Below are 24,500 nucleotides of genomic sequence, written 5' to 3'. Positions count from 1 at the left end.
TCCTTAATTCTCCCAATGAATGATAAATCAGAGTGAAAAAATGATTTAAATGTTTAGTGAGAGATAAAATGTGGAAAATAGTTCATTCTTGCGGGGGGGGGGGGAGAAAGAAGGTATTACATCATTTTTAGATTATATCTACTTCCTTCCCCTAATTCAATAGCCCACATTTACATAAATTGGAAGTATATGTATATATACAGAGAGAGAGAGAGAGAGAGAGAGAGAAGAGAGAGAGAGAGAGAGAGAGAGAGAGAGAGAGAGAGAGAGAGAGAGAGAGAGAGTGTCATTTTTAAAAATTCTGGATATGACATTTTATCTTGGTTGGTAAATTCAGGTTTGGTTCTGATAAGGTATTCTCTTTCTCTGCTTTCTCACAGATAGGATTATAATATTCTCTGAGGAAAATAGGGTAGAATACAGATGGGAAAATTTCAGCCTTAAGTGGGTTTTTTGTTCAAGTGAACTCTTGATTACAATCTCAACTCAGGCAGAGGTCTCTAGAAACTGGTCCTTTACAACATCCAATCAGAAATCCAAATTATGATCTAAGATTATGTTTCTTTTTTTCTTTTTCTTTCTTTATTTAGTTTTGTTATGGCTTTTTATTTACCAGATATATTTATAGGTAATTTTACAGCATTGACAATTGCCACATCTTTTGTTCCAATTTTTCCTCTTCTTCCCCCCACCCTGTCTCCTAGATGGCAGATTGATCAATAAATATTAAATATGTTAGAGTATAAATTAAATGTATACATGTCCAAACAGTTATTTTGCTGTACAAAAATAATCGGACTTTGAAATAGTGTACAATTAGCCTGTGAAGGAAATCAAAAATACGGGTGGACAAAAATAAAGGGATTGGGAATCATAGTTATCTCCCAGAGTTCTTTCTCTGGGTGTAGCTGCTTCAATTCATTACTGCTCTATTGGAACTGATTTGGTTCATATCATTGTTTTTTTTTTTAATACACAAAAGTTTAATATAGATTTGTTGTATATATATATATATATATGTACATATATATAGTTGATATCTACATAAATATATTCATATATACACATATGTTTTTAAACACTATACTTGTCAAATGATTTATGGTTCTCCATTTGTCACCCACTAGATAAAATTCATTTCCTAGAAATAAATATCAATCAATTTCAATAAATATATATTAGCTTTAGTCAAGTAATAGGAACTGTGTTTGATAAGAATGAACCTATTTACAATTCAAATTCCTGCATTTCAGTCTCAGTTCACCATGACCTATGGAATGCTACAGTAATATATGAGAAAGATTATGAGAAGCTACCAAAATGTCCTCATGGGCTTAGTTGTCTTTTCCAAGATTTACTGAACACTTTGGGATCACCAGCTACACAATGCAAATCGACCTATTGCCACTGTAGGCCAGCATACATTTCTTTTTTTTTTTTTTAATTTTATATTTATAAATTTTTTTGACAGTACATATGCATGAGTAAATTTTTTTATAACATTATCCCTTGTATTCATTTTTCCAAATTTTCCTCTCCCTCCATCTACTCCCTCCCCTAGATGATAGGCAATGCTATACATATTAAATCTGTTACAGTATAACTTAGATACAATATAGTTGTGTAAATCCAATTTTCTTGTTGCATGTTAAGAATTGGATTCTGAAGATATAAGTAACCTGGGTAGAAAGACAGTAGTGCTAACATTTTACATTCAATTCCCAGTGTTCCTTCTCTGGGTGTAGCTGTGTCTGTCCATCATTGATCAACTGGAAGTGAGTTGGATCTTCTTTATGTTGAAGATAACCACTTCCATCAGAATATATCTTCATACAGTATTGTTGTTGAAGTGTATAGTGATCTTCTGGCTCTGCTCATTTCACTCAGCATCAGTTCATGTAAGTCTCTCCAAACCTCTCTGTATTCATCCTGCTGGTCATTTCTTACAGAGCAATAATATTCCATAACATTCATATGTCATAATTTACCCAACCATTCTCCAATTGATGGACATCCATTCATTTCCCAATCTTTAGCCACTACAAAAAGAGCTGCCACAAACATTTTGGCACATACAGGTCTCTTTCTCATCTTTAGTATTTCTTTGGGATATAAGCCCAGTAGTATCACTGCTGGATCAAAGGGTATGCACAGTTTGATAACTTTTTGGCCATAGTTCCAAATTGCTCTCCACAATGGATGAATTTTTTCATAACTCCACCAACAATGCATTAGTGTCCCAGTTTCCCACATCCCCTCCAACATTCATCATTATTTGTTCCTGTCATCTTAGCCAATCTGACAGGTGTATAGTGGTATCTCAGAGTTGTCTTAATTTGCATTTCTCTGATCAGTAGAGATTTGGAACACTCTTTCATATGAGTCATATCATTATTGAAGATGGTCACGTCCATCAGAATTGATCATCATATGATATTGTTGTTGAAGTATATAATGAACTTCTGGTCCTGCTCATTTCATTCAGCATCAGTTCATGTAAGTCTCTCCAGGCCTTTCTGAAATTGTTTCTTACAGAACAATAATATTCCATAATATTCATATACCACAATTTATTCAGCCATTCTTCAATTGATGGGCATCCACTCAGTTTCCAGTTTCTGGTCACTACAAAGAGGGCTGTCACAAACATTCTTGCACATATAGGTCACTTTCCCTTCTTTAAAATCTCTTTGGGATATAAGCCCAGTAGTAACACTGCTGGATCAAAGGGTATGCACAGTTTGATAACTTTGTGAGCATAGTTCCAAATTGCTCTCCAGAATGTTTGGATGTATTCACAATTCCACCAACAACTTATCTGTGTGCCTGTTTTCCCACATTCCCTCCAACATTGTGCATCTTGTTTCTCTGTCATTCTTGCCAATTTGACAGTTGTATAGTGGTATCTCAGAGTTCTCTGAATTTGCAGGTCTCTCATTAATAATGACTTGGAGCATCTTTTCACATGGCTAGAAATAGTTTTAATTTCTTTGTCTGAGAATTGTTTGGTCATATCCTTTGACCATTTATCGATTGGAGATTGGCTTGATTTCTTATATAATAGAGTAAATTCTCTATATATTTTGGAAATGAGCCCTTTATCTGAACCTTTGACTGTGAAAATGTTTTCCTAGTTTATTGTTTCCCTTCTAATCTTATCTGCATTGATTTTGTTTGTACAAAACCTTTTCAATTTGATATAATCAAAGCTTTCTCTTTTGTGATCAATAATGATCTCTAGTTCTTCTTTGGACATAAATTCATTCCTCTTCCACAGGTCTGAGAGGTAAACTATCCTATGTTCCTCTAATTTATTTATAATCTCATTCTTTATTCCTAGATCATGAACCAATTTTGACCTGATCTTGGTGTTCTGTGTAAGTGTGGATCAATGCCTAAATTTTGCCATATTAATTTCCAATTTCCCCAGCAATTTTTGTCAAACATTGAGTTCTTATTCCAAAGGCTGGGGTCCTTGGGTTTATCAAACACTAGGTTATTAGAGTTATTGATTATTTTGTCCTTTGGACCTAACCTATTCCACTGATCAACTAGTCTTAGCCAATACCAAATAGTTTTGTTAACCACTGCTTTATAATATAATTTTAGATCTGGTACAGCTAGGCCACTTTTATGTGATTTTTTTTTCATTACTTCCCTTGAAGTTTTTGACCTTTTGTTTTTCCATATGAACTTTGCTGTTATTTTTTTCTAGGTTATTAAAATAGTTTTTTGGGTGTCTGATTGGTATAGAGCTAAATAAATAGATTAGTTTAAGTAATATTGTCATCTTTATTATATTATTTCTCTAATTTCCTCTTCATTGGTGAAAAGTTCTCCCTTTTCATTTTTAAGACTAATAATTTGATTTTCCTCTCTCCTTTTTCTAATTAGATTTACCAAAAGTTTATCTATTTTATTGGATTTTTCATAAAACCAACTCTTAGTTTTATTTATTAGTTCAATAGTATTTTTACTTTCAATATTATTGATTTCTCCTTTTAATTTTAGAATGTCAAGTTTAGTATTTTATTAGAGGATTTTAATTTGGTCTTTTTCTAGCATTTTAAGTTGCAAGCCCAATTCATTTATCTTCTCTTTCTCTATTTTATTCAAGTAAGCCTTTAAAGATATAAAATTTCCCATTATTACCTCTTTGGCTGCATTCCATAAATTTTGGTATGATGTGCTATCGTTGTCATTATGTTGGGTGAAATTATTAATTGTTTCTATAATTTGCTGTTTCACCCAATCATTCTTTAAGATGAGGTTATTTGGTTTCCAATCACTTTTTGGTCTATTTACCCCTAATTTTTTGTTGAATGTAGTTTTTATTGCATCATGATCTGAAAAGAAAGCATTTACTATTTCTGCCTTCCTGAATTTAATTTTGAGTTCTTTATGTCCTAATGTATGGTCATTTTTTGTATAGGTTCCATGAACTGCTCAGAAGAAAGTACACACCTTTTTGTCTCCATTCAGTTTTCTCCAAAGATCTATCATAACTAATTTTTCGAATATTCTATTTAGCTCTTTAATTTCTTTCTTATTTGTTTTGTGGTTTGATTTATCTAATTCCGATAGTGCAAGGTTGAGATCTTCCACTATTATAATTTTGCTGTCCATTTCTTCTTGCATCTCTCTTCACTTCTCATTTAGGAAGTTAGATGTCATACTACTAGGTGTATAAATGTTTAGTATTGTATTACTTCATTGTCATTAGCAAGATATAGTTTCTTATCTTTTAATTAGATCAATTTTTGGTTTTGCTTGATCTAAGGATGGCTACCCCTGCTTTTTTTTTTTTTTTTACTTTGCCTAAAGCATAATAGATTATGTTCCAATCTTTTACCTTTACTCTGTATGTACCTCCCTGCTTTAAATGTGTTTCCTGTGGACAACATAATTGTAGGGTTCTGACTTTTGATCCAGTCTGCTATGCACCTCTGCTTAATGGGAGAGTTCATCCCATTCACATTTACAGTTAAAATTACTAATTCTGTATTTCCTGCCATCTTATTATCCTCAGATTATGCTTTTTTTTTCCTTGCCCCCATTAACCCTCTTTCCCGTTATTAAACTTATGGGCTCCACTTGTGTCACACCAGAATCCCTCTCACCCCCTTTGAATCCCTTCCCCTTTCTTGTACCCTTCCCTTATTACTCTTTTGCTTTTCCCTTTTCCTCTCCTCCTTTTTAATGAGGTGAGAGAAAATTATCTGTAAAACAAATATGTCAATGATTTTTTTCTTTGAGCCAACTCTGATGAGAGTAAGGTTCACGCAATGTTCCTCCCCCTCTCTAAATTCTTTCAGATATGATAGTTTTTTTTTTCCTCTTTGTGGGATGTAGTTTCCCTCTTTTTATCCCCCTTTCCCCTTTTTCTGACACTATCCCTCTATTTCTACTTCTCTTTTTTAAGTTATATCTGTAAAATCAAATTATACATGTAGTCTTTATGTATATCCACAACAGCAATGCAGTTCTCAAGAGTTCCTTTTACCTTTTTCTGCTTCTCTTGGGTCCTATGATTTGAGATCAATTGTTTTTTGTTTAAATCTATTTTTTTTTCCTTAGAATCAATTGGAATTCATTTGTTTCATTAAATGTCCATCTTCTTCCATGGAAGAAAATATTCAGATTAATTCAGATTAGCTGGGTAGTTTATTTATGGCTGCATTCCAAGTTTTTTTTGCCTTGCAGAATATCAGATTCCAGGCCCTTAGATCCTTTAATGTGGATGCAGTTAGATCTTGAGTGACCCTTATTGTGGCACCTTGGTATTTGAATTTTTGTTGTTGTTGTTGTTTTTCTGGCTGCTTGTAATATTTTTTCCTTAGTCTGATAGTTCTGAAATTTGCCACAATATTCCTTGGAGTTTTATTTTAGGGTCTACTTCAGAAGGTGTTTGATGAATTCTTTCAATGCCCATTTTACCTTCTGATTCTATTACCACTGGGCAGTTCTCTTTGATGATTTCCTGTAAAATAGTATCTAGGCTATTTTTTTCATCATAATTTTCGCGAAGTCCAATAATCCTCAGGCTATCTCTCCTAGATCTATTTTCCAGGTTTGTCATTTTGTCAAGTAGATATTTAACATTTTTCTAATTTTTCATGACTGATTCTTGAAGTCTCAATGAACCTATTTGTTCAGTTCTGATTTTTAATGAGTTATTTTCTTCATTAGCTTTTTTAACTTCTTTTTATACATGTCCAATTGAGCAGTATGGAATTTTTTTCCATTTCACTAATTTTGTTTTAGTGAGTTATTTTCTTTTTCCAATTCACCAATTCTACTTTCTTGGAAATTCTTTATCTTTTCCAATTTACAAATCCTACCTTCCTGTGTTTTCTTCACCATTTCTAATTCACAAATTCTATTTCCCTGAATTTCCTGGGAGTTCTTTACCTTTTCCAATTCACATTTTAGGAAGTTGTTACTTTCTTACATAGCTTCTCTTTCCCTTCCCCATTTTTCTTCTAACTCTCTTTTGAGATTTTTAATAGTCTCTACTAGGAGAGAGTTATTTGGGATATCTTCTGGAGGCAGTTTGCTATTAGTCTCCTTGGGGTTGAAAACCTGCTCTTTTTCTGTATAGAAGTTAATGATAGTCCTTTTGATTTTTTACTCATTTATTTAAAGCCTGTAGGGTCTACCTTCAGGGCAAGGAGGTTATCAGCTTCCTCTGGAAATCTAGAAGAAGTGCCAATGGGCTGTAAAGAGTAGTGAGGTATGGGAGTGCTCTGGGAAAGGGTTCCCCACCAGAAGTGATTCAGACCTGATTAGCACAGGCTGTGCTATGGAAGTGCCCAGTGAAGAACCCCACTGTGCTGACTAGTGACTACCCTGAGGCTAGAGGCTGAGCAGTGAAAGTGTCACTGCCCTAAGCCAAAGCTCCCTGTGGGGCTGTGGGTATTAGCAGCTGAACAAGGAATAGACCCACAAGGACCAGAAGTATTTCTGGACAGGAAAGCACAGTAGTGCTTTGAAGTTCGATGGCTCCAAGCTGAGCCCCACACTGTGCAGATTAGAGGCAGCTTCAGGCTATGCCCCCTGCTGTGCAGATTTGTAACTTCCCCGAGGAAAAGCCTTGTACTGCAAAATGGGCCTGCACAACTGTGTTGTGGTCTGGGATGATTCACTTCTAGTTTTGGGTGGGTATAGACAGGTCCTGTTAGTTTCTGGCCTTTTAATTTCTCTGTGGGTCAGCTGTTCTGAAACCAAGGCAGAGAAACCAGCCTATGGCAGAGTCATTTTTGTAAGTTTTCTAACTGCAGAGGCCACCCCCTCACCCAATTCTGCTCAGTTTGCTAGCTTTTCCTGGTTCCCTTCTAGTGCTGATCTGCTCTAGCCCCTCAGAACAAACCTTTTCTGACCAACTTCCAGATAATTTTAGGCTAGTAAGTTGTATTTCTAGTCTTTGTAGATTTTACCAGTCAAGCACTATTTTTGAGGCTGAATTTAATAATTGGTAGTGAGGGTATGAGAGAAGCTCAGAAAGTCATGTGTGTCTTCTCCACCATCTAAGATTATGTTTCCTTATAAAAGATCTTCTCATACTATAGTTCTTTGCTAACTTTTTTAGGGTGCTAAATGCCTTTTAGGGTTAGTCAGCCATGGCATAGTCCCCCCTTCAGATTTTTTTTAAATTTATGTTTTATTTATTTTTCTTATTTTTTTATTTTTTTAAATTTTATTCATAATTTTTTTGACAATATATATGCAGGAGTAATTTTTTATAGCATTATCCCTTGTATTCATTTTTACAGATTATCCCCTCCCTCCTTCTACTCCCTCCCCTTGATGACAGGCAATCCCATACATTTTACATGTGTTACAATATAACCTAGATACAATATATGTGTGTAAATACCATTTTCTTGTTGCACATTAAGAATTAGATTCCAAAAGTATAAGTTACCTGGGTAGATAGACAGTAGTGCTAACAATTTACATTCACTTCCCAGTGTTCCTTCTCTGGATGTAGTTGTTTCTGTCCATCATTGATCAACTGGAAGTGAGTTGGATCTTCTTTATGCTGAAGATATCCACTTCCATCAGACTATATCTTCATACAGTATTGTTGTTGAAGTGTATAGTGATCTTCTAGTTCCATTCATTTCACTCAGCATCAGTTGATATAAGTCTCTCCAAGTCTCTCTGTATTCCTCCGGCTGGTTATTTCTTACAGAGGAATAATATTCCATAACATTCATATATTATAATTTACCCAACCATTCTCCAATTGATGGACATCCATTTATTTTCCAATCTCTAGCCACTACAAAAAGAGCTGCCACAAACATTTTGGCACATACAGTTCTCTTTCTTATCTTTAGTATTTCTTTGGGATATAAGCCCAGTAGTAGCACTGCTAGATCAAAGGGTATGCACAGTTTGATAACTTTTTTGGGCATAGTTCCAAATTGCTCTCCAGAATGGCCGGATTCTTTCACAACTCCACCAACAATGTATCAGTGTCCCAGTTTTCCCACATCCCCTCTAACATTCATCATTATTTGTTCCTGTCATCTTAGGCAATCTGACAGGTGTGTAGTGGTATCTCAGAGTGGTCTTAATTTGCATTTCTCTGATCAGTAGTAATTTGGAACACTATTTCATATGAGTGGATGTAATTTCAATTTCATCATCTGAGAATTGTCTGTTCATATCCTTTGACCATTCATCAATTGGAGAATGGTTTGATTTCTTATAAATTAGGGTTAGTTCTCTATATATTTTGGAAATGAGACCTTTATCAGAACCTTTAATTTTAAAAATATTTTCCCAATTTGTTACTTGGCTTCTAATCTAGTTTGCATTAGTATTGTTTGTACAGAAACTTTTTAGTTTGATGTAATCAAAATCTTCTATTTTGTGATCAATAATGATTTCTGGTTCTCCTCTGGTCATAAATTCCTTCCTCCTCCACAGGTCTGAGAGGTAGACTATTCTCTGTTCCTCTAATCTATTTATGATCTTATTCTTTATGCCTAAGTCATGGACCCATTTTGATCTTATCTTGGTATATGGTGTTAAGTGTGGATCCATATCTAATTTCTGCCATACTAATTTCCAGTTTTCCCAACAGTTTTTTTCCAAATAATGAATTTTTATCCCTAATGTTGGTATCTTTGGGTTTGTCAAAGACTAGATTGCTATAGATGTACCCTTTTTTGACCTTTGTATCTAATCTGTTCCACTGATCGACCGGTCTATTTCTTAGCCAATACCAAATGGTTTTGGTGACTGCTGCTATATAATATAGCTTTAGATCAGGTACACCTAGACAACCTTCATCTGACTTTTTTTTCATTAGTTCCCTTGCAATTCTCGACCTTTTATTCTTCCATATGAATTTTGTTGTTATTTTTTCTAGGTCATTAAAATAGTTTCTTGGGAGTCTGATTGGTATAGCAGTGAATAAATAGATTAGTTTGGGGAGTATTTTCATCTTTATTATATTCGCTCAGCCTATCCAAGAACACTGAATGTCTTTCCAATTATTTAAATGTGACTTTATTTTTGTGGCAAGTGTTTTGTAATTTTGCTCATATAATTCCTGATTATTTTTTGGTAGATGGATTCCCAAATACTTTATCCTCTCAACATTTGTTTGGAATGGAATTTCTCTTTGTATCTCTTGCTGTTGCATTTTGTTGGTGATATATAAAAATGCTGAGGATTTATGTGGATTTATTTTGTATCCTGCAACTTTGCTAAAATTCTGAATTTTTTCTAATAGCTTTTTAGAAGAGTCTTTGGGCTTCTATAAGTATACCATCATGTCATCTGCAAAGAGTGATAGTTTGATTTCCTCATTTCCTACTCTAATTCCTTGAATCTCTTTCTCGGCTCTTATTGCCGAGGCTAGCGTTTCTAGTACTATATTGAATAGTAAAGGTGATAGTGGGCAACCTTGTTTCACTCCTGATCTTACTGGGAAAGGCTCCAGTTTATTTCTATTGCATATTATGCTTATTGACAGTCGTAAATATATGCTCCTGATTATTCTAAGGAATAGTGCATCCTATACTCTCAAGCATTTTTAATAGGAATGGATGTTGGATTTTATCAAATGCTTTTTCTGCATCTATTGAGATGATCATATGGTTTTTATTAATTTGTGTTAATATGGTCAATTATACTAATAGTTTTCCTAATATTAAACCAACCGTGTATTCCTGGTATAAATCCTACTTGATTATAGTGTATTATCCTGGGGATGATTTTAGCATCAATATTCATTAAGGAAATTGGTCTATAGTTTTCTTTCTCAGTTTTAGTATCAGGTTTAGGTATCAGTACCATGTCTGTGTCATAAAAGGAGTTTTGTAGGAATCCTTCATCCCCTATTTTTTCAAATAATTTATATAACATTGGGGCAAATTGTTCTTTAAATGTTTGGTAGAATTCACATGTAAATCCATCTGGTCCTGAGGATTTTTTCCTGGTGAGTTGATTAATAGCTTGTTCTATTTCTTTTTCTGAAATGGGACTATTTAAGCAATTTATCTCCTCCTCTGTTAATCTAGGAAGCTTATATTTTTGGAGGAAGACATCCATTTCACTTAAGTTATCAAATTTATTGGCATAAAGTTGGGCAAAGTAACTCTTTATTATTTCTCTAATTTCCTCTTCATTGGTGGAAAGATCCCCCTTTTCATTTGTAAGACTAACAATTTGATTTTCCTCTTTCCTTTTTCTGATCAGATTTACCAAAGGTTTATCTATTTTATTGGCTTTTTCATAAAACCAACTCTTGGTTTTATTTATTAATTCAGTAGTTTTTTTTTTTTTTACTTTCAATATTATTGATTTTTCCTTTTAGTTTTTGTATTTCAAGTTTGATTTTTGGTTGGGGGTTTTTAATTTGGTCTTTTTCTAGCTTTTTAAGTTGCAGGCCCAATTCATTAATCTTTTCTTTCTCTATTTTGTTCAAATAAGACCCTAACAATATAAAATTTCCCCTTATTACCGCTTTAGCTGCATCCCACAGATTTTGGTATGATGTCCCATCATTGTCATTATCTTGGGTGAAATTATTAATTGTTTCTATAATTTGCTGTTTCACCCAGTCATTCTTTAAGATGAGATTATTCAGTTTCCAATTACTTTTTGGTCTGTTTACCCGTAACTTTTTACTGAATGTAGCTTTTATTGCATTGTGATCTGAGAAGAAGGCATTTATTGTTTCTGCCTTCCTGCATTTAATTTTGAGATCTTTATGTCCTAATATATGGTCTATTTTTGTAGAGGTTGCATGAACTTCTGAGAAGAAAATATATTCCTTTCTATTGCCATTCAGTTTTCTTCAAAGGTCTGTCATACCTAGTTTTCCTAATGTTCTATTTACTTTTTTAATTTCTTTCTTATTTGTTTTGTGGTTTGATTTGTCTAAATATGAGAGTGCAAGGTTAAGATCTCCCACTATTATAGTTTTACTGTCTATTTCTTCTTGCAATTCTCAACTTTTCCTTTAGAAAGTTAGATGCTATACCACTTGGTGCATATATGTTTAGTATTGACATGGCTTCATTGTTTATGCTACCTTTTAGCAGGATATAGTTTTCTTCCTTATCTCTTTTAATTAGATCAACTTCTGCTTTTGCTTGATCTGAGATAAGGATGGCTACCCCTGCTTTTTTGGCTTTACCTGAAGCATAATAGATTCTGCTCCAACCTTTTATCTTTACTCTGTATGTATCTCCCTGCTTTAAGTGCGTTTCCTGTAAACAACATATTGTAGGGTTCTGACTTTTGATCCAGTCTGCTATCCACCTCTATTTAATGGGAAAGTTCATATCATTCACATTTACAGTTAAAATTACTAATTCTGTATTTCTGCCATCATATTATCTCCAGATTATGCTTTTTCACTTGACCCCCCCTGAACCCCTTCTCTAATATTTAATTTGTGATGCACAGCCCTCCCTTTTTTAGTATCCCTCCCCCTCTTTCCAAGTTCCTTCTCTTATTCCCCTTTTCCTTTTCCCTTTTCCTCTCCCCCCTTTTAATGAGGTGAGTGAGAATTCTCTAAAAAACAAATATGTCAACTATTTACTCTTTGAGCCTCTTCTGATGAGAGTAAGATTCACACCATGTTTCTCCCCCTCTCTAAATTCCCTCAGATATGGTATATTTTCTATGCCTCTTTCTGGGATGTAGTTTCCCTCTTTTTATCACTCCTTCCCCTTTTTGTGATAATACCCCCTTCCCTTTACTACTCCCCCCTTTTTCATATCAGTAAAATCAAATTATCCGTGTGGACTTTCTATATATCCACAACAGAGATACAGTTCTCAAGAGTTCTGTTTACCTTTTTCTATTTCTCTTCAGTCTTGTGGATGTAGATAAAATTTTTTGTTTAAGTCTGGTTTTTTTCTTAGAAACAAATGGAATTTCTCTGTTTCATTAAATGACCATCTTCTTCCATGGAAGAAAATGCTAAACTTAGCTGGGTAGTTTATTCTTGGTTGCAATCCTTGATCTATTGCCTTTCGGAATATCAGGTCATAGGCCCTTTGATCTTTTACTGTGGAGGCAGCCACATCTTGAGTGACCCTTATTGTGGCCCGTTGATATTTGAATTGCTTTTTTCTAGCTGCTTGCAATATTTTCTCCTTTGTGTGTTAATTCTGCAGCTTAGCCACAATATTCCATGGTGTTCTTTTTTTAGGGTCTTTTTCAGAAGGTATTTGATGAATTCTTTCAACACCTATTTTCCCTTCTGTTTGTATTATCTCTGGACAGTTCCCTTTGATGATTTCCTGTAAAATAAAATCTAGGCTCTTTTTTTGGTCCTAGTTTTCGGGAAGTCCAATGATCCTCAGATTATCTCTCCCAGATCTATTTTCCAGGTCTATAGCTTTTCCCAGTAAGTATTTGATGTTATTCTCCAGCTTTTCTTTTTTTTTTTTTTTTTTTTTTTTTTTTGGTTTTGTTTGACTGATTCTTTGGTTCTCAATGAATCATTCATTTCTGTTTGTTCCGTCCTGATTTTTAATGAGTTATTTTCTTCATTCACATTTTTAGTTCTTTTTGTATATGCCCAATTGAGTTTTTAAATGAGTTATTTTGCTCTATTGAATTTTTTCCATTTCCCTAATTTTTTTAGAGAATTATTTTCTTTTTCCAATTCAGAAATCCTACTTTCTTGAGATTTTTTTTATCTTTTCCAATTCGGAAATCCTACTTTCTTGTTTTTTTAACCTTTTCTAATTCACAAATTTTGTTTCCCTGCATCTCCTGTGAATTCTTTTTTTTTCCAACTCAAATTTCATAACGTTGTTATTATCTATCATAGCTTCTCTTTCCTTTCCCCATTTTTCTTCAAACTCTCTTAATTTTTTAATAGTCTCTTCTAGGAGAGAGTTATGTGATGGGGGGCAGTTATCATTCCCCTTTAGGCTGTTATCTGCTGACTCTCTGCTATTAACTTCCTCAGGGTTGGATACCCGCTATTTCTCTGTGTAAAAGGAATCAATAGTTCTCTTTAGCTTTTTTGTCATATTTAAAAAATCTTTTGGGGTCTGTCCTTGGGGTAAGAAGTTTATTTATTTATTTCTTTACCAGATTCCTCCCAGACTGGATGGATTCAGCAGCTCCTGTGCCTGAGCTAAGAGAGAGCTTTGGGAGAGAGTTCCCCTCCCCCTCCATGGAAGTGCCTCAGAGGTGATTAATATGTCTGTGGCTATGTTGTGATGGTTGCCTAGTGAAGGGCCCTGCTGTGTGTCCTAGAGACTTCCCTGAGGTTTAAGACTGAACAGTAAAGGCGACACAAAGGCCAGCCAATGCGTCCCGTGGGGCGTGGATATCAGCAGCTGATGTGAGAATCCCCTGGGCTCAAACTGGAAGTGTCTGGTCAGAAACCGCTGTCCCTATTTCAAAGGTTCCGCTTCTCTGGGACTTCCGAGGGTGAGTTCCACAGCCTCCAGCCAACCCAGGAACTATGTGAATTTTATGTTGCCTTGGGCTGTGTCCCTGCTTTTCAAGTTCTTAACTACCCCAAGGTGAACCCCCGGACAGCAGATGGAGGCTTCACTGCTGTGCCAAGATCTGTTAGGTCACTTCTGGATTGGGGTGGTTCTAGGATCTGGCTTTATATTTTAAAGTGGCTTGATTTCTCTTCTGGACTGCTGTTTTATAAGCAGAGAAGAGCTAATAGCCTATGCCAGATTCTTCTATCTCAATGGCTTCTCTGATCCCAGAGTTCTCCCCAGCTCGATCGGCGCAGTGTGCTACCACCTAACCCTGTCTGTGCTGGCCTTTTTTCTTCCTCCCCTGGGAACGACCTTTTCTGTTGGAAATCCAGATTCTCTTCAGCTGGTAAGTTGTGCTTCCAGTCCTTGTGGTTTCTGTCAGTCCGGCGTTATTTTTGAGGCTGATTTAACTAATTGGTATTGAGGGAAGAAGGGTGCTCACAAAATTGTGTGTATCTTCTCCGCCATCTTGGCTCCACCCCCTTCTTTCCTTTTTCTAATCAAATCAACTAAAGGTTTATTTTATGGTTTTCTCATAAAACTAACTCAATTTTATTTATTAATTTAATGGTTTTCTTATTTTCAATTTTATTAATCTCCCCTTTTATTTTCAGAATTTCAAATTTGATATTTATTTGAGGGTTTTTAATTTGTTCCATTTTTAGCTTTTTAAATTGTAAGCCCGTTTCATTGAGCTTCTCTATTTTATGCAAGTAAACATCTAGAGATATCAAATTTCCCTTTAGTATCACTTTGGATACATCCCACAAATTTTGGTATGTTGTCTCATTATTGTCATTCTCTTGGATGGAATTATTGACTGTGTGTATGATTTGCTGTTGCACCCATTCATTCTTTTAAATGAGATTATTTAATCTGTAATTAATTTTTGGTCTATATTTTCCTGTCCTTATATTCCATATTCCTTTTATTGCATTATGATCTGAAAAAATGCATTGATCATTTCTGCCTTTCGGGATTTGATTTTGTGATTTTTTATGCCCTAACATAATCAAATTTTGCATAAGTATAATGAACCACTAAGAAAAAAGTAAACTACTCTCTGTCTCCATTTAATTTTCTCCAAAGATTTTTCATTTTTCACTTTTCTAATATTTTGTTTATCTCCTTAAATTCTTTGTTATTTATTTTTTGGATCGATTTATCTAGTTCTGAGAGTTCAAGGTTGAGATCCTCCACTAGTATAGTTTTGCTGTCTATTTTTTCTTGCATTTCCCTTAACTTCTCCTTTAGGAATTTAGATGCTATACCACTTGGTAAATATATATTTTATATTGATATTGCTTCATTATCTATGGTACCCTTTAGTAAAATATAGTTTCCTTCCTCATCTGTTTTAATTATATCTATCTTTGCTTTTACTTGATTTGAGATCAGAATGACTACTCCTTTTTTTTGTTTGTTTGTTTGTTTTGTTTTGTTTTGTTTTTGTTTTTTTTTGTTTGTTTGTTTTTTGTTTTTTTACTTCACCTGAAGCATAATAGATTCTGCTCCAGCCCTTTACCTTAACTATGTATCACTATGCTTTAAAGGTGTTTCTTGTAAATAACATATTGTAGGATTCTGGCTTTTACTCCAGTCTACTATATGCTTCTGTTTTATGGGACAGTTCATCCCATTCACATTCACAGTTAAAATAACTAATTCTGTATTTCCTGCTTTTCTCTTTCCTTTCCCACTTTCCTCCTCCTCAGTATGTTGCTTTTGATGATCACCTCCCTCAACCAGCCCTTCCCCTTTATAGTCCCTCACCCTTTTTTTTTACAATTTTCCACTAATACTTCTGTTTTCTCTTCTATTATTCTTTCCCTTTCTTTTTCCCTTTTCCCTCCCATTTTTCTATAAGGTAAAACAAGTTTCTCTGTGAAACCAAATATGTCTGATATTCTCTCTTTGAGCCAAATCTGAGGAGAATAAGTTCATACAATGTCATCCCACTCCTTTCTTTCCCTCAATTATAATAGGTCTTCTTTGCCTCCTTGTGAGATATAATTTCCCTTATTTTATATCCTTTTCCCCCTTTTTCCTCGACAATCTCCTTTGTATCTCTAGTTTCTTTTTCATTTATCATAATAAAATCAAATTATACCCACACTGTTTAAGTATACCCATAACAGAAATATAGTTCTCAACATTCTTTCCTTTGTACTTTTTTATGTTTCTCTTAAATTTGAAATTTAAATTCTCTTAAATTTAAAATTTAAATTTAAATTCTCTTAAATTTGAAATTTAAATTTTTTCTCTTAAGTCTGAAATTTGAATTTTTTATGTTTCTCTTTAAATTTGAAATTCGCTTTAAATTCTCTTAAATTCTGTGTTTAGAGATCAAATTTTTTTGTTCTGTTCTGGTTTTTTCATTAGAAATAGTTGAAATTCACCAATATCATTTAACGTCCATCTTCTCCCTAAAAGATAATGCTCATTTTAGCTGAATAGCTTATTTCTTGGCTGTAATCTGAGTTCCTTTGCTGTAAGGGTCAGGGGAGGAACTTCATATAGTATAAGAGGAAGTGAAGAGGCTTTAATATCCGAGGCACCTGGATGTAGTATGTGCAATCAGCACTAACTGCCTCATGAGTGGAAGCTCTGGTCACATTTAGAAAGCATCATAAATGGGAGATGTCTCCTTCCCTTACTAGCTGTGCATGTGACCTCATAGACTCTATATAAGCAGTGGGGACCAGGAAGTAAGTGGAATTCAATAGGAATTCAGAAGGAGTTCAGGAGGTCAGTAATAGTACAGGAAAGTACAGGATGTGACCACGTGGAATAAAGTCTCATGCTTGCAAGTCTCTGTGTCTGGGCGCTCTGTTGGAGATGAGAATCACTGCTCAGAGAGGCAATGTCTATGAATCTGAGATCTGTGATTGAGTAAGATTTCTGAAGGCCTGTGACTAGGCAAGCAGTAACCTCTGAATGGGAGGTTACACTTTGCCTTTTGAATATTAGATTCTGTGCCCTTCAATTCTTTAACTTAGTCTTGCATGATCCTAATTATGGCTCATTGATATTTAAATTGTTTCTTTCTGGATGCTTGCATTATCTTTTCAATCCTGTGATAGTTTTGAAATTTAGCCAAAATATTTCTTGAGGATTTAATTTTGGAACCTTTATCAGGAGGTGATCTGTGAATCCTTTCATGGCTATTTTATCTTCTGGTTCTATGATATAAGGGCATTTTTCCTTTATGATTTACTATAAGATAATGTCTAGGGTTTTGTTTTTTGTTTTTGTTTTTGTTTTTCCCATCATAGCTTTCAGGAAGTCCAATAATTCTTACATTTCTCTCCTAAAACTATTTCCAGATCAGTTGTTTTTCCTAGGAGGTATTTCATATTTTCCTCTATTTTTCTTTTTTTTTTTTTTTGACCTTCTTAAAGTCTTATTTAGTCATTCACTTCCCTTTGTTCAAGTCTAATTTTTAGTGTATTATTTTCTTCAGTTACCTTTTGTAGCACCTTTTGTAATTGGCCAATTGATTTGCTTTGTTCATTGCATTTTTCCATTTCATAAATTTTGTTTTCAGTGAATTTGGTGTCTTTTTCATATTTACTTTGTAGGACATTATGCTATTTTTTTTCTATTTCTTCTTGCAATTATCTCATTTCCTGAGTGTAAACTGTTATTTTTACCTTCTGAATCCAATTCTTCCTGTGCAACAAGAAATTCGGTTCTACACACATATATTGTATCCAGAATATATTGTAATATATTTAACATGTATAAGACTGCCTGCCATCTGTGGGAGGGGGTTGGGGGAGGAAGGGAAAAAATCTGAACAGAAGTAAGTGCAAGGGATAATGTTGTAAAAAATTACCCATGCATATGTACTGTCAAAAAAAAGTTACAATTATAAAATAAAATAAAAATTAAATAAAAAAAATTATCTCATTTCCTTTCCCCATTTTTCTTCTGACTCTCTTTTAAAATCCTTTATGCAATCTTCCAAGGATGCCTTGTGAAATGGGTTCCAACTCATATCTCCCTTCGTGGCTTTATCTGGAGTTGCTTTGCCTTTAGGAATCTCAGGATTTGAGATCTATTCTTCTTTCTCTCCATGAATGCTGTTTATGGTGAGAGTATTTTTTGTTTTTTTATTCATTTTTTAAGTCTTGAGGTCTGCTCAATGCAAAGGAGCAACAGCTGCTTTAATTTGCCCTGGAGAAGTTCTGTTCATTGATTTCTGGTGCTGGGGGATTGTAGCCAGGTCTGGCATTCTTTTGGGGCTCAGTAGTTTACAGTTTGCCTTTTGTAGTAAATATGCAAAACCACATGCTTGAAATCAGGACAGAGTAGCCTAAGAGGCTCACAGACAATTCCCAGGTCCATGGAAGCTACAATACTGTCCCACCTGCTTGCTTGGTCGCCCTGTGCTGTGGTCTGCGTCTGGAAGACTGTCCCCCTGCCCATTTAAAATAGACCTGTTCTGCAGTTCTGGCAAGGTATTTTCTTCTGGGAATACGTTGTACTCCAAAAATGTGTGGGTTCTTTGACTACAAAACAAATTTTGAGCCTTAACCTGCTGTTGTTTTGAGAGAAGGTCAGAAGAGATCATAGAAAGTTGTGTTTGCTCTTCACCATCTCAGCTTTGCCCCCAATCTTTGAACTTATCAAGGAAAACTGTCCTGCTATTTTAGAACCAGAGGGGAAAGTAGAATTTGAGAAAATGTATTAATCACTTCCTGAAAGAGATCCCAAAATGAAAACTGTCATGAAAATTGTAGCCAAATTCTTGAGCTCACAGATCAAAGATAAAATATTTCAAGTATCCAGAAAGAAACAATTTAGGTAGAGTGAAGCCACAAACAGGATAAAACATGATTTGGCAGCTTCTACATTAATGTACTGAAAGGCTTGGAGTATATTTTGGAGATAAGTGGCACTAGGATTGCAACAAGAATGACCTATCCAGGAAAATTAATAATCCTTCAGCAGAAAATGGGATCATTCAATGAAACAGAGGATTTTTTAAAATTTGCGTTGAAAAGACTAGAGCTGAACAAACTCTGAAGAAGCATAAGGAAGTAATTAGGAAAGTGATATCATAAAGGACATAATAAGACTTATCTGTTTACATTCTTACATAGAAGAATGATACTTGTAACTCAAAGATTTCTCTCTCTCTTTTTTTTTTTTTTTGCCAATTAGGAGTATACATAGACAGAGGGCATGGGTATGAGTTGAATAAGAAAGGATAATATCTTTTTTTTTTTAAATGATGAAATTAAGGAGTGAGAGGAGAATGTACTGGGAGAAAGGGAGAAGTGGAACGGTACAAAGTATCTGCCATAAAAAAGAAGCTAGAAAAAGATTTTACAGTGAAAGGGAACAGGGGGAGGTGAAGAGAAGAGAATGAACCTTACTCTCATCAGAATTGGCTCAAAGTGGAAATAACACATACTTAATAAGGGTGTAGAAGTTTATTATACCCTGAAAGAAAACAGGAGGGGAACTGAATATGGGATGGTGTGAAGGGTGATAAACAACAGGGCACATTAGGGGATATAGTAGCCAGTATCCAAAGACTTTTGAGGAGGGGCTGGGAAAAAAGGTGAGAAATATAGTTAGCAAAAGTACTTAGAAAGAGTTTTGAAGCAAGTTTCTCTGATAAGGCCTTTATTTCTTAAATATAGAGGAAACTGAGTAAAATTTATTTTTAAAATGCCCAAGTTGATGAATGATCAAAATATAGGATCTTTGCTCAAAGGACTATAAATTCATGCATATCATTTAACTTAACACCACTAATTGACATGAATTAAAAAAAAAAACCAGTAAAATTGTTTATATATATATATATGTATAAAATGTGTAAAATATTGTATGTATAATATTCATATAATATTCACATTATTCAATATTCAAATATTCATAGCAACTCTCTTCTCAGGGCAAAAATTTGGAAATTGAGGGAATGTTCATTATTGGGAAATGGCTCAATAAATTGGTGGTGTGGGTTTATGATGGAATATTGTTGTTCTATGAGAAATGATGAGCAGGATTTTCTCATGAAAAAAATCTGGAAAGTCTCCCATGAACTAAAAGTGAAATGTACTATATACAAAGAAATAGCAATGCTCTGTAAAGACTAGCTGTGAATGACTTTTTTATTATCAGTAGTATAATTATTCATGAGTACTCTAAAGGACTAATAGCAAAAATTTTTGTGCATACCAGAAAAGGAAGTGATTATGTTGAATAGTCTGAATAAAGATTGAATCATCCTCTCTCTTTCTCTCTGTCTCTCTGTCTCTCTGTCTCTCTCAATTTTTCTTGAAGGTTTTTATTTTTATTAGGGTAGGAGATGTGTTTTTTCACAACTTGAATTATATGGAAATATTTTGCTTATCTCACAAGTGGTTTCTTTATTGTGAGTGAGGATAAGGGGGAAAACCTATAACACAAAATATTAAAAACAAATGTAATTTTTTTTTTTTGCTTTGAATGTAAGTGGAGAAAATATTAAATAAATAAAGTACAACAAGAAAAAAAAAAAACAATTCAACAAAGCTAAATTGATAGGCTTTCGTTTTGTTTCCATTTTTTCCCTACTATAAAAATTACTGCTCTAAATATTTTGTTGTACATATTTTTTTTTTTTATCGGTGACTTTAATTACAACTCCAAATTGCATTGCAAAAATTTTGACCAATTCACAGCTTTGCCAATAGTGTTTCTTTCCTTCCAGTTTCTACAACATGGATAATTTTTATCTTTGTCCTTTTGGTGAATTTTTGTGGTATGAGGGAAAACCTCAGAATTGGTTAGATTTATATTTCCTTTTAGAATGTTCTTTTATATTGTTGTTAATAATTTTCATTGTTTCTTTGACAACTGATCATATCCTTTGACCTTTAATCATTTAAGAAGTGACTTTGGATCTTACATAATTTTACATCCTATATAATCAGTATATATTAATATTGAGCCTTATTACATATTTTACATACTATATCATGACTATGCATTGATATTTAGCCTTATTATATATTTTTAAACATTAGATAATTTAAAAATTTATATATTTTGAAAAAAGCTTTGAGTTTTAGATTTACTCCCTTCCTCCTTTTTTCCGCCCCCTCTCCATTGAGAAGGCATATATGCAATTATGCTAATCATTTCCACAACAGTCATGTTGCAAAAGAGAACAGTGATCCCCACCAACAAAAACAAAAACAAAAAAAAAAAAAAAAAAAAAAAAAAAGGACAAAAACTCAACAAAGATCTTCATAAAAAAAAAATTGAAAAAAAAGTAAACTTCACTCAGTATTAAAAAAAAAAAAAAATCAATTCTTTCCCTGGGAATGGACAGTATTTTTCAGCACATGTTCTTCAGAATAGTTTTGGATCCTTTGCTCATGAGTATACTGAGCTAATATAACAAAAATAACAATTCTACCTAAATTACTCTACTTCAGTGTCATACCAATGCGCCAAAAAAAAAAAAAAAAAAAAAAAAAATCTAAAGAGCTAGAAGAAAATAATAAAATTTATCTGGAAGAACAAAAGGTCGAGAATATTGAGATATTGGAAAAATGCAAAGGTCTAGCTATAGGAGACTTAAATCTATATTATAAATCAGTAATCATAAAACTGTTTAGTACTGGCTAAGAAATAGGTTGGTGGAACAGTGGAATAGGTAAACACACAAGACACATTAGTTAATGACTATAGTAATCTAATATTTAATAAACTGAAAGACTCCATTTTTTGAGATAACTCATTTGCCAAAATTGGTTTTTTTATGGGTAAAAATATCTTCTAATTTTAGTTGCCTCTTATGAACTATTTTATCACTATTTTGTCATGAAATCTTTCTCGTCTACAAATGTTACTGGTAACTTCTTACATAGTCCACTAATTGACTTATGATATTACTCTTTCCCCCCTTAAATAAGGTACTTATTTTTTGCTTGGCTTAATATGTGATATAAGCTATTGATCTATTTTTGCCAGACTTCTGTTCAGTTTTTCCTATTGCTTTTCTTAAATAGCATGTTCTTGACTCTATAGGTAAGATCTTTGTGTTTATCAAACTACATTTCTGTGTTCATTTGTTTCTATATATTCAGTATCATTTTGTTTTACTCCTCAACCTCTCTACCTATTACCCAATTTCAAATTATTTTAATGGTACTATGCTACAAATTGTTTTGTAGTATATTTTATAATCTATGGCTATTTTAGTAAACTATTATTCCCACTTTAATAGATTTCTCTGATATTCTTAACCTTTTGTTCCTCTAGATGAATTTTGATTATTTTGGTTCTCTATTTGTCTAGTAAGAAGTTATTAGTAAGTTCACTGATATGTTACTGAAAAAGAAAATTAATTTAAATGGCAATATAAACATTAATATATTGGTTCAGCCTATCCATGATCAATTATATTTTCCAACTATTTTTATCTGTCTTTATCTGTATGAATTTTTTTCATATAAGTTGCTTTGTGTCTTAGAAGGTAGAGTGACAATTATTATTTTATTTTAAATTGAATTTTTCTTTATATAAAGACAGAAATTCTGCTGATTTTTGTGGATTTATTTTATATTTTTTTCTGAAGCTGTTAATTTTTTATTGTGTTTTTTATTGATTAGAATTTTAAAGTAATCTAATTCTGCAAAGAGTGATTTTTTTCATTGTCTGTTTCATCAATATATTTTTCTTGTTATTGTTTTAAATAGTATTTCTAAAAATATTATATAATAATATAATAAGGGGCATTATTGATCTTCTAGGTTACTCCTATTAAAGTATTGCTTGCTCTTGGTTTTTAATAGATATTATTTCAAGGAAACATTGTTATTTCAATGGTTTCTAAGTTTTTTTTTAAATAAGACTGAGCATATTTTGTCAAAAACTGTTTCTACATCTGTTGAAATAATCATATGATCTCATTTTTCCTGATATAATCACTTATACTTCTAATTATCCTAATATTGAAACAGACCTGCATTGCTAGTATAAATGCATCCAGGTCATAGGAAATGACTTTTGTAATACAGTGTTGTAAACTCTGAACTAATACTTTATATTATTTAGACAATTATTCACCTATTATTAAACTATAGCTATAGGTTAAAGTTGTTACCTATTATTTGGATTAAGCTCTTTTTTGTGATCTTTATTTGAAAATTTAAAACATTTGTATTTAAAGTTTTAAATTTCAAATTTTGTTTCTTCCCCTTCAGCATCCAACATTTTCCTCATTTTTAAAGATTAGCCACTTTGATAAGTGTGAGGTGGGCAGGTCTCTTTTTTAGCTACATGTTATTGATTGCATCAGCACCAATGTGTCAATCAATCATAAATATTTGTTAATCTCCCATTATGTATCAGGCACAATGCTAAAAGTTGAGAATATAATAACAGTCCTTGCTGTTGAGTTGATCACAATCTAATAGTACAGACAACATGTAAACATATATGTACAAGCAAAATACAAATATATACACATATATAATTGAAAAATAGTAGATAATAACATTAAGAAAAAATATGAAAGAATTTATATAAAAAGGTACATAAGACTTCTGGAAGAAAACTGGAAAGGAAGAAAGTAAAGGATTATGAATATCTTTGAATAGCAAATATAGGATTTTTTATTTTATCTTGTAAGTTATAAGGAGCTATTGGAGTTTATCAATCATGAATAAATGAGTAGCATATTTGAACCCATATTGGAGAAGAAAGAGGTTGTAATTGAAAGATTTGGTAAAGTGAAAGCAGCAGGCCTTGGAAATGGATTAAGTATGAGGAATGAAAAATAATGAAGAATTAATGATGACAACATGACTGCTAGCCTAGGACACAGGAGGACACTGACATTGTTTCAATGGTAGCGAAGTTTGGAAAGGAGAAGGAGTTTTAGGAGAAATATAATGAATTCCATTTTTGAAAATTTTAGTTTAAATATACAATATATCTTAGAAATATATGACAAGTAGTTGAAGATGCAAAACTGGATGTCAGTAAAAAGGTCACTAAAAATTAGGTCTAGATGAATATATCTGGTATTCATCAGAATACAGATGATAATTGAATCTATGGGATCTGATGAGATCACTAAATGATATACTATAGAGGGGAAAGAGGGCCAAGGGCATAGCCTTGTGGGAGACCCAAAGTTCATGACAACAAACTGCAAGGATTAGAGGAAGTAAACATATGAATCTAATAAGACTATTAAAATCATGTATCTTCATCCAAGAGCACATCTTAGTGATGAATCATATATTCCAAACCAAGGCTACATTTTAAGGTTTTTGTCATAATCCTTCACATGTTGGAGTGAGTCTTATTTCATGGTATTGCCTCAAGTCCCCATTCTTGTGGACATGTGTTTTTCTCCCACAGTTATCTGTCAATGAATAATACCAAATTTCATTTGAGTAATTAACACTAATGAGATTTTACAAAAGCATATTTACTAGAAATATATAATAAAAACACATATAGGAACACTTTTGCTCAACCTCTCGGGGAACAATTTTT

The sequence above is a fragment of the Sminthopsis crassicaudata genome, chromosome 4 (genome assembly GCF_048593235.1).
Source record: "Sminthopsis crassicaudata isolate SCR6 chromosome 4, ASM4859323v1, whole genome shotgun sequence".
Classification (NCBI taxonomy): Eukaryota; Metazoa; Chordata; class Mammalia; order Dasyuromorphia; family Dasyuridae; genus Sminthopsis; species Sminthopsis crassicaudata.
Note: the sequence above shows the minus strand (reverse complement) of the source record.